This window comes from Berghia stephanieae, chromosome 7 (genome assembly GCF_034508935.2).
Source record: "Berghia stephanieae isolate SIO BIC M18660-M18661 chromosome 7, UCSD_Bste_1.3, whole genome shotgun sequence".
Taxonomy (NCBI): Eukaryota; Metazoa; Mollusca; class Gastropoda; order Nudibranchia; family Aeolidiidae; genus Berghia; species Berghia stephanieae.
Genome location: NC_088366.1, coordinates 2,862,975 through 2,875,474, shown reverse-complemented (window position 1 = coordinate 2,875,474; position 12,500 = coordinate 2,862,975). Strand labels below are relative to the sequence as shown.

Genomic DNA, 12,500 nt, shown 5'->3' with positions numbered 1-12,500 from the left:
TTATTATTATTATTTTATTATCTACACGTAATAACAATTCACAAACAAAATCTATCCTCTCTGCCGGCTTTTCTTCTCTTGACAACCCATTTTCTCTTGTTTGTATCGTTTCCACACCCTCTCGCACCGAGCCCCACAATTTCGTGCACACCAATCAACATATCGCTCCCCTGATCGAAAGATCACATTGATTGTTGAAGTCTATTACATCATCATCATCATCATCATCATCATCATCATCATCATCATCATCATCATTGCCTTTTTCACCCTGGGTCAGGGTATAGGCCACAGACAAACAGTTTCTATCCTTCTCTATTCTGAGCTAACCTTTTTATCTCATTCCAGGTCTTACCACTTCTCTGTATATCGGCTTCTTTAATTCTTCTCCATTTTTCTCGTGGCCTTCCCCTTGATCTTCTGCCCTGAGGGTTCCAGTCCAATACTTTCTTTGTTATAGTGGAGTCATTCTTTCTAAGCTTGTGTCCAATCCACCTCCATCGTCTTCTTCCTATTTCCTCTCCCACTGCTGTGTTCTTTTTCAAACTTCTTCATTTTTTATACTATCCATCCATTTTATTCTGAGTAGCTTACGCATGCACCTGTTTACGAAAATCTGTACCCTCCTTATACATGCCTGTGATGCGTTCCAAGTTTCACGACCATAAGTTCGTCATCCAGTGAGCAATCGTAGTCCCCGAGCCAAACCGGTTGCCTTCGTGTCCTTGTCCCCACCCGTCTCAATCCACCTTCTCCAATTTCATCTCACATGGATTCACTTCTTCAGCTACTCCAGGTCGCCCGAAACCTGTGCTCTCTGCTCTCTCCTCAACGCCATCTTCCTCCAATCTCTGAAATTCACATTCTCTTTCCTCATCATCACCGTCCCCTAAACTGTGAATGTCAAACGCCCATTGTGGAATAATGATGTTCTTCACATTGTCTTCGCTTTCAACGACACTCCATATATCCAACATGTGTTGAGGTATACCATCAACATCAGCATTGTTAATCGCATTCACTGCAGTCACAGAACCCTTTTACCACTCTGACGTACATTTCGTATGAGGCACGTTTCACCAAAACCCTCTCACCAACCTTGAATCTACCAATCACTGTTATTACTAAGAGTTTCATTCTCGGCGGTCTGGTGATCTCTCCGCTCGTACTTATAGATCGCCCGAAACGGCACAGTCTCCCCGTCTATGCCATACGCGGGTGTAGTTATACCAATAAACGGAATCCACGGGTAAAATGTTTGCCCTTTCTGCCAACGTCGATGGTGTTTTTGTCTTTCTACAATCCCATTGCCACTTGGTCGGTAGGCAGCCCTGAATGTTGCATTTACTCTCCACCTTTCGAGTAACCGGCGCATACAATCCGACCGAAACACGATTCCATTGTCAATTCCAATTTCTCTTCACAGCCCCCTCTCAAGAAACAACTGATTTAATGTTGCAGTAACAAATTCCGCCGTTTCACATATCGGTTTTCTCCAGATGGAAAATATTCCCGGGGCGCAATCAACGGAATTTGGTGGTAATGAGTTACATCAATCGCCAACCTTTCCCAGTCATAAAAACGATGTTTCTTTTCTCGTGAACGACAGGGGCAGGGTCGATTGATTGGCATCGTTCACGACATGCACTTATTACTTTACAAACATCAGCCCTTCGTATTTCTGAGAAGACCTTTCTAGCAAGGAACAACGTTCGGTCAATACCCATGTGATGAACCTCATGCAGGGCCTTTAGGTCAGGAGCAACAGAGGCACACACAAATTGTCCTTCTCCGTCTCCATTCTTTCCTAACTCAATTCATTCTTTCTTCACTCTTAGTTAATTCATCCGCCTTACCGACGGCACAAACTGTATCCACACATGAAGGTCAAATTCACCTATTAAACTCTTCAAAATCCCTAAACGTCTTTTGACTCGCAACTCAGCATCTCCCTCATCTTCAACCTTTTCTCACCCATCAATACAGTTTGCACCCATCCTTTCACTGTTGCTGAGTCTGTCATTATTGTGACAGGTGTCACTCCCCACTTCAGTGTCAGATTGACCCCTTTCATTATTGCCTGCAATTCAGCTACGTCGATGTGTTTGAAATCGTCTGTTTTTTCGCAACCACGCTGCGTCCTATACCATTTATCTCCAATTTCTAATAAAGCATCCAAAACAATATTGCTTACATCACACCATACAATTCCAATCGCTGGCCTCAAAACTCGCCATATTGCTCTCACGGGACCGTCATTCTTCACTCTTCGCAACACTTTCTGTAGCATCTCGATTGCTCTTTTGTTTACACCATCGCTCCATTTCATTCTCCCAGTTGCTCTCTCTATATAGCTACACTCCACGAAGCCACCCTGTAATCGGATAATTCCCGATTAGCTTTCCACATATTGAGAACAGCTCTCTTTTGTCAATACTATCGGGTACACTCTGAGGCACTTCGTTCCTCTTTGAAAACATCAACCGCCCATCTCCGCCTTTCGATATGCCCAATCCCAAGGCAGCCCCACCAGTCAATGACTCTAGCGGCTTGGTTACTAGCCCCGATTATTTCAAGTGAGTAACAAACACATTTGCCGACATGCTTCTTTCACCTAAAAGAATGTCATCAACGTATGATATTGTTGCACGTTTCACTTCAGCAATTTCTCCCAATACTGTCTTTCGAATTTTTGAAATTATCCGTGGTGCGGAACTCAAACCAAACCCCAGCCGTGTGAGGTAGTAAGTTCTACCCTTATAGTTTACTAACTGGTAGCCCCAAAGATCTTCCGCAAGTCTTATCTGGAATAATGCTGACTTGAGATCTACAATAGTCTCATCTCTGCTCTGCTGTAAAATCATATCTTCAATCACCTCATCGTCAACTTTCTCCTCTTCTCTAACAACACACTCGCTGTCTTTCACAACTCGGTCTCCACAATCATCAATTTTATTGTCATTGATACCATTTTCACTCATGGCCTTTTTGCTCACAGAAACTATACTGCAGCTGCTGCCAAATTCAATCTTTCCACTTCTGATTCTCACGCCCCCCCCCCCCTCTCCAACTCATTAATAACGTCGATTCCAATGATAACTTTCACGTCACCAAATATAAAGTCTGCTACATTTGTTTTCACCAACACCACTGTCCCTTCTATTTCCAATCACATATTATCTTGTTCAACTCAACACGCTACAGGCGATCCGTTAAACGCAAATATATAGTTTCTTCCTATACATTATGCAGCTCCAACCAACTCCGAACTAACCACCGTCATCATACACCCTGTATCTACCAATGCCTTTACTCCTTTCCATTTGCCTTCTCATACTTGCGCAACGATTCGCTAGTTGCCACATTTTATTGCACCTATAGCACCGTAATGTTACATTTTGGTCACAGTCCTTTTTCATGTGTGAACCTCCGCAACGATAAAAACTACTAAACGGTTTCTGCTCACCAAAGCATCTTGCCCATCTAGTGGTTCTCACTGCTCCTACAACTCTCTATATTTTGGCAGTAAGAATTTGCTCTATATTAAGCAGGTCCGCCATAGACATCTGAAACATAATATCTATTTGCTAAAGTGCACACGATATTGCATCAAGAAAACCGTGAACAGAACACAACTTCACCAACCTGTCCAAACCTTCGCCCTTAAAACCAGCCAACCCACCAAGCCTCCTCAACTCTGTGCAAAACACAGACTTGTTCACTCATCCATCTCTTTTCTATCATTTTATTATCATTATGCACCACAAACGACCCGTCGGTAAACTTCTCGATCAAATGCCATTCAATCTCTCCCGCATTCGACTGCTGCACCTCATCCAACTGCAAATACAACGCCAATACATCCCCCTCCAGATACAACGGCAAGAAATTTTCAAACTGCGTTATGCCTGTAACTTTTAATTTCTAAGTACAGTATCCTAACTAAATTTTCATCTTGTAGCACAGTGCGTGGCAATTAAATTACAAATTGATTGATGCTATTCCAATATGATTGCTTTTATGCTTAAATTATCAATTTATTGTTGTGTTTTATTTGCATTGTAAAGCGCCCCTGAGCACATTGTGGACCTAGGCGCTAGATCTATATAAATTCATTCATTCATTCATTCATTCATTCATACAGTCTCACCTTCTTTATTCTTTATCCAGGCAATGATGTCCCCCTCATCAGACAACAACCGAATCATTTCCTTAACATGTACTGCTGCCATAATCATATAATTTCAGAAAAATGAAGTTTTACCGAAATAGCTTTTGGTTTAATCTTCACGTAATAACGATAAAACTCAATTCACAAACAAAATCTATCCTATCTGCCGGCTTTTCTTCATTTCACAACCCGTTTTCTATTGTTTGTTCAACTATCGTTTTCACACCCTCTCGCACCGAGTCTCAATATTTCGTGCACATCAATCAACATATCAATTCATTATTATTATTATTATTATTATTATTATTATTATTATTATTATTATTATTATTATTATTATTATTATTATTATTATTATTATTATTATTATTATTATTATTATTATTATTACTATTATTATTATTATGATTAGTTATTATTATGATTATGTTTATTATTATTATTATTATTTATTATTATATATTATTATTATTATTATTATTATTATTATCATATTATTATTATTATTATATTATTATTATTTTATTATTATTATATTATTATTATTATTATTATTATTATTATTTATTATTATTATTATTATTATTATTAGAAGAAGAAGAAGAAGAAGAAGAAGAAGAAGAAGAAGAAGAAGAAGAAGAAGAAGAAGAAGAAGAAGAAAAGAAAGAAGAAGAAGAAGAAGAAGAAGAAGAAGAAAAGAAGAAGAAGAAGAAAGAAGAAGAAGAAGAAGAAGAAGAAGAAGAAGAAGAAGAAGAAGAAGAAGAAGAAGAAGAAGAAGAAGAAGAAGAAGAAGAAGAGAAGAAGAAGAAGAAGAAGAAGAAGAAGAAGAAGAAGAAGAAGAAGAAGAAGAAGAAGAAGAAGAAGAAGAAGAAGAAGAAGAAAGAGAAGAAGAAGAAGAAGAAGAAGAAGAAGAAGAAAAGAAGAAGAAGAAGAAGAAGAAGAGAAGACGAAGAAAAGAAGAAAAGAAGAAGAAGAAGAAGAAGAAAGAAGAAGAAGAAGAAGAAGAAGAAGAAGAAGAAGAAGAAAGAAGAAGAAGAAGAAGAAGAAGAAGAAGAAGAAGAAGAAGAAGAAGAAGAAGAAAGAAGAAGAAGAAGAAGAAGAAGAAGAAGAAGAAGAAGAAGAAGAAAGAAGAAGAAGAAGAAGAAAGAAGAAGAAGAAGAAGAAGAAGAAAGAAGAAGAAGAAGAAAGAAGAGAAGAAGAAGAAAGAAGAAGAAGAAGAAGAAGAAGAAGAAGAAAGAAGAAGAAGAAGAAGAAGAAGAAGAAGAAGAAGAAGAAGAAGAAGAAGAAGAAGAAGAAGAAGAAGAAGAAGAAGAAGAAGAAGAAGAAGAAGAAGAAGAAGAAGAAGAAGAAGTATACACCCTTACTGTTTTCTTCCAATAGTTTTTCTTGAAAGCGATGTAAACGATGTTGAATACTAACTGAAACTGTTTGAATAATACTTGCGATATCGCAAAACTAGTCCCGCCCACTATTTAGTCTCACCACACTGATAATATGTCCATGTTATCTATCACAGTGTGCGATGCCCTGCAAAATAGAATGATAAAGAAGACCATCAGCTCGTTTTATTATCATGCTCTTAAGAGGAAGATTTTTACATTTAACGAGAGTTTTAAGGGTTCGAGTAAAAATCTCTTCAAAAGCACAAATCCATAAAAACTTGTTAATCATATGAAGATCGTATGATAATATGATAACAAAAGTTATTTATTTGAACCCTCCCCCCTTTCCGTGGATTTTTGTGAAGTAACTTTGGGACAAACGTTTCTCAGCCACCATAAATGCTAGAGAGCTGATATTTGGCATGGTACTATCAATAACATACTCTACATCCCCAAGAAAGCTTTTATCTTAATTCAAAGTTTAATATCATTTAAACGTTTTACAAGGAGTTTTGGGACACAAAAAATAAATAAATATACAATATAGATTAAAATGCTCTCTTGGAATTACAAAGTACGATGGTCTGTGCAACCATGCAAACAAAATTTTAAGTGTTAGGACCACTGAACTAAAAACTTATCTTCGTTCTAGTGCATCGTGGAAAAAACCGAGCAACAGAGAAATCGACAAAATTAAACTTTCGATCACAATAAATGAATCTACACAGTGTGTGCAATAAACTGTTAATCTTAATATTAAATCTTATTTCAACTCAATGAAATCAAATTTTACAAATTTGCTTTCGATCTTCAAAGGGTCCATTTATACCAAATATGAAGGGGGTGGAGGCTTGAAACTATATGCAGCTATGGTATCCATTTGTGCATTTTACAGATTTTTTGCACTTTCTATCGCCACTATGTACATACATGTTGCATTGTACATTAATAAGGCACCTATAAGGTGCTATGCTACATCAGCATAAAAGTGTCACGGACACAGGGAATTCACATATTGGGACCAAGCACGTCTTTTCCTGGCTAGAGTCACAATTTCGTCAATGGGCATAGAATCCAGCCCATGTAGTAGAGTGCCTGGTGGTCTAGTCGTCCGGCTCTTCAAGTAGGCAATACAAGTTCGACGCAGGAGGCGGTCTGCGTCCATGCGTAAGATATTCCCCGCAAAGCGGAGCCTGCGTCTCATCACTGTAGTAATCAGGTCAAATTCCAGACGTTTTGCTGTTTCTCTGTAGTCCTCTTGCATAATAATGGAAAGGCATCGGCTGTTGAATCCATTTACAATTTTGGTTACACCCTCTGTAAGTCGCCAAGCCTCGCAACCATGTGTGAAGACAGAGCAGACACTAGAGGCATACAACTTGATTTTCTTTCCGCGAGACAGACGGTGATCGGACCACATATGGGATAGAGAGTTGAATGTTGTTTGTGCTATTGACATTCTGTATTCAACATCAGCCCTCTCGTCACCATCGCACTGGATACCTCTACCGAGTTATTCAAAGGAGTAGACATTGTCTAGTTGTACACCCTCGATAGTCACACGAGGAATTTCGCTTTCCTTGTCTTTGCGTTTTTGTTTTTGGACAATTAGGTCCGCTAGGGATCCTTTGCGCGATCTTACAGTCTTTCCACCATCGCACCACCAGAGATAATATATGTATCCTGAAGTGGGCAACTGACATGCTCATCAATGAGTCCAAACCAGCTGTCGTTACCTTCATCGACTATACGGCAGCATTTGACACTGTAAGCCAGACATTTCTAGACAACGGTAAAACTTCTCCGCGTCATCCAAACTATCTTCGAGGCAGCATCTGGATGCGTGAGAATTAGAAAGCCCGACGGAAATGAAGAAACATCTGCAGCCTTCAATATCGCTCGTGGTGTGCTCCAAGGCGATATATTTCCCCAATCGCTTTCATTACCGGCCTCGTGTACATCTTCAAAATTCACGATAACCCAAATGCCGGAGTTACTGTCGGCTTGCCAACCAAACAGGTCTCAATAAGCTCCCTCGAGTACGCCGACGACGCTAGCCTCCTAGATGAAAACGTCCAAGACGCATCAGAACGTATAACATCCATGGCAACAGGTTCGGGAGAAGATACAGCTATGGAAATCTCAATTCCAAAAACCAAAGCTCTGCACATCCACAAGGAAATCAGAGTCTCAGAAACAACAGATGACGACATTGCAGCCATGGGATTTAAACACATATGCCCTTCCTGTGAACGAGACTTTCCAAACAAGTGAGGCCTTGCTATTCTAGCGCCGCTGATTATTTTTGTGGGGTTATTTTTAGATGTTCAATTGCTTAAACATGGAATAATTTTTTAAAAGCCCACAAAAGGCATTTGCCTCGACTTTAACCCTGAAGTCAGTCATTGCAATAGATAAAAACAACTTAAACGATGTTTTCTGTTGAACCTGTCATTTGTTGCAATATATATAGTGCACGTCACAACGTGGCTATTGAAGGCAAGCAGAGAAGTAATATATTTTATTGATATAACTTTGGCTCCACAACTTCCATGACATAAATTTATGAATGTCAGTTGTGCACGCAAAATGAAATTCGTTGAATTTACTTGCGTACACATAATGTGCAGGTCAGACAACCAAGCGCGATTATAGATTTAATTTGCCGTGTGCATAATATATGCAGGTCTGACATCCGAAACCAATTATGGTCTTAGTTTAACAAACTGTTGTAAAGGACAATATTTTGCGTTACTATTTGAGATTTCCATTGCAACAATGAGTCCACAATGGGTTATCAGACCTGCAAAGAAGTGTACGTCAATATAAACCTACTGTTTTATACCTCTTTGGTCGTTCAAGAGTGTCACAAGCAAAGTCAATCTGAGATTGTGTCGAAATGTCATTCCATGTTTTGAAAGATATGGGAAATTATATTTGTTCTCGATTGTATTGCATAAAATTTAATGTACTAAAAATAAACATGGTATTATGAAGATTTTATGGCTCATTTCCAGGATTTACACGTTTAAATGCGGTTAAAAGCGACTCTTTCCCATCAGCAGCCCATAATATGTAACCAATTTTCTTTTACATACAGTACGAGTTACCATTTAGGTGTTCTTGTTTTAGTAGCACTCTTCGGTGTCACTGACTTCAGCAATGAATTCATTCATACCCGAGGCGAATGGGGTGATGCGTGCACTTTAGCCAAGGGCACAATGTCGGGGCCAGAGTTTGGTAATCCATCTGGTTACTCTGGCCCATAATAAAAAATAATAAATAATAATATAATAATAAAAATAATAATAGATAATAATAAATAAAAATAATAAAATAATTATAATTTAAACATAATACTAATAATAATAATAATTAAAAATAAAAAAAATAATAATAATAATAAAAATAATAATAATAGTAATGATAATAATTATAATAGTTATAATAGTATAGTAATAAAATAATAAATAATAATAAAAATAATAATAAAATTTTAAAATAATAATATAATCATAATAAAAATAATATAATAATGAAATAATTAATTAATAAATATAAAATAATAAATAATAATAATAATAATAATAATAATAATACCTAATAATAAAAATAATGAATTTTAAAAATAATAATAAATAATATAATAAAAATAAAAATATAATAATAAAAAATAATTAAAAAATAATACTAATAATAATAATAATAATAATAATAATAATATAATAAAAATAATAATAATAATAATAATAATAATAATAATTAAAAATATACAGTGGCGTGGGTTTATTGGATCGAATGGTTCCCAGGCACCGCACCAATCTTTTAAAAATCATTAACAGCTAATTAAAAAAATTAAATAAAAAGAGATTTTGATCCACTGTCTTTCGGGCCCAACTGGCCAAAACAATACGCCCTTTTTAGTCTCCAATCTAATTTAAGATTCCGAGTCACGCACTGCGCGACTCGTTTTGTTGGTGACATCACTGCGCGAAATAGTTTGGAAAAGTCAACCCGTGGTGCAAAGCCCAATCCCCCCCCCCCCCCCCCCCCCCCAATTAATGCTATATCCATTAGTATGGGACAGCTGATTGAGCGAGAAACTAGGTCGTATTTTTTACTATCTTCAAATGCGGGAAACCCCTCGATTGTGCCCGGATTGAGAGTCCCCCGTTGGACTGGGGCTAGGCGGGCGGGTCGCTTGGACTGGGGGGATGCGCCAAATTGGGAACTTCGGCCCTCCAAAATTTACTTAACTGTCAAAAACACTGATCATTGTCAAGTTTATTTGTAAGCAGCAAAAAAACATCATAAATTTAAAATATGACATATCAAACCCCCCACTCTTTTTCAAAGATTATTGAATAAAGTAATTCTTTGCAACGAAAACATTGTGGACGAATTTACCCAAAATTTTTCTTTTCTTGTAGTTTCCGAGTTGATGGTTACGTGTGTATGAGTGTTTATTTGTTGTGTGGAGTGTGTTGTGGTGTGTGTGTGTGTGTGTGTGTTTGTGCCGGGGTATTGTGTCAAATCAGAGAAAGGAAAGCGAAAAAACTGTCAAAAGTTATACTTTTGGTGTGTTTTTAGATTTTTAAAGAAATTAAAGTGGAGTGATCTTTTTTTTGTGATGCTTTACGATCTGAATCTACTTTAATTTGTGCAATCATTAATAGTATTCCACTGATTTCCATTATTTGGAGATTACTTGAAGTTTTGTTTTGGGTTTAAACAATGAATTGCATTGAATCAAGTTGACTTTACTTCACCCACCGTTTGGGGAAAAATGACCCTAGGGTGACAAATTAGAAATAAAAAGGACTAGTTTCCCACCAACAACTGATTTGAATTAACACAGGTGTGGAAAACCTCGAAAACGCTCTTTTCAGTGACATGGTATGACGGCATGAAAGGCTCACAGTTAGTTTTAGTCTTTTGTTTTTATTGTCTACTTTTTACAGTACAAAAAAACACTGACAAATCAGGAAATCTATGGTTGGACCTTTTTAACCACTTCCATCGTATTTTTAACCTCCCGAACGTTGTTTTAGCACATAAAAGAGTGGAATTTTTTGTTGCGAAAAATTTAATGAAACAGGGGCGGTTAAAATTTATTAACGATTCTGTCAATTCACAAAATGAAATAGATGCCCTTCCAGATCAATAAAAACAATTATAAAAAGATTTGCAGAGATGAAACATCGCCGTGCAGATTTTTTTTCAAGTACTAAAAGTAAGTAATTTCTGTCATAGGTTTTTTTTTCTCTTTTGATTTACATTTAAAACATATTGATTGCATTATCTACCAAATCCATCCTTTAAATGGGGACAAAGAATAATTACAAAGACCTTTTCAGGGACTTGTATCTCAGTGTTGTGGCTTGTTGTTTCATGAATTATTTGTTTTTGGTGAGTTTTGTCACTCGTAAAAAACCATCGACCCTCCCCCACCCTTCCATAAAAGAGAGTCTTTAATATGTCGTGCTCTCTCTCTTAACGTGTTCACTGTATTAGAATTTTTTTTTCTAATCATGGCACCACCATATGCCGTCAATACGCTACGCCGCTGATAATATAATAATAATACTAATACTACTACTACTACTACTACTACTACTACTACTACTAATAATATAATAATAATAATAATAATAATAATAATAATCATCATCATCATCATCATCATCATCATCATCATCATCATCATCATCATCATCATCATCATCATCATTACCATCGTCATCATCTTTACGTATATTGAATATTCGTGTGGCCTATTCAGCAAACCGTTGTAAAAAAAAAAAAAGAAGAAGAAGAAGAAACTAATCCGTTTCATTATCAAATGTTTTATAGATCAGAAGACAAGAATGTAGTGAGTTATGAATCAAAATAAATTATTTCTATGTATTAATCGCAATTCATGAAAGTTCCCCATTGACGACGAATAATGATAATGTTTCAAAATAAAATATCATGTCAATGTGTTAATCATTTTATAAAATGAATACAAAGAATTTGAAACTTTACGGATAAAAAAAGAATACGAGACTGGTAATGTTGGCATTCATTCCAGCTGAATTGATTATATATATCAAAAAATGACGCAAAATATAGTTCATTACGTGACGACGTAATAGAGACTGTCAGCAGATCATTTTGGACTTAGTATTAGACTTATGACCTATCTATCACATGATCGCTGTCCTATTTAAAATTGGAAAACACCATGTGACGTGTGCAAAATTTAGGTCACGCATTCAAAACAATAGTCTGGCTGCATGTGGTAAAACACGTGCTCCTGCCTTTGACCGCTCACCTTCCATAGCAAATTATAGAAAAAAATATCCATTAAAATGTGGCTGTTTGGTGGCAAATAAACACATACTCATAAATACTCAAATAATGTCTATATGTTGATATTTTATTAAACAAATGGTGAAATTTATCAAAAATAAATGTCAATCTATTTTTAGACCAGGGTAAAGTTAATTATTCAAAAATGAATGCGCTTGTGTGAACAAAACAAGAACTATTTGTAACCAGATTTTCAGAATAATATAGACATATATGTTGAATTTAACTACATTAACATTTAATTTACACATGTCTGTTTTAACTGAAAGTGTATTATCTATAATTTAAACAACAAAGACGGAAGATCTATTTTGGGTGCAACGTTGTCCAGCTTCTAACGTTCCTAATCAGCAGCAATGAACAACCGGATATCAAATAATTCAAAGGTACGGTTTCATTTTCAGTGTTTGAGTTTGTAATCTGCATCGATTGCTTTGAGAGAAGGTAAATATCTAGTTCAATGTTAACACGTAGTAGCTTTCTTCGTTCTTTAACTTTGGATGTTTCACTCGCATAATTCTAGAATGCTTTGTAAATGTATTTCATCTAGTCTACGATTCACTTCGCATTGTCAGTCACTATCTTAGTTTAGC

The 12,500-nt window shown here is 36.4% G+C and overlaps 1 protein-coding gene across 2 annotated transcripts in view; it reads right to left on the bottom strand.

The window, feature by feature from the left end:
- LOC144976354 (cubilin-like) overlaps positions 1-12,500 on the bottom strand; it is a 67,398-nt gene that overhangs the window by 53,819 nt on the left and 1,079 nt on the right. The window contains exons 1-2 of one of the 2 annotated variants that reach the window (XM_078920605.1): positions 8,664-8,811; positions 5,536-5,698 (exon numbers count right to left, since the gene is read on the bottom strand). The gene's annotated coding sequence lies outside the window, so the exon portion shown is untranslated. Of the gene's footprint in view, positions 1-5,535; positions 5,699-8,663; positions 8,812-12,500 lie in introns of those variants that run through there. The other variant, XR_013646095.1, reaches the window with a different exon arrangement.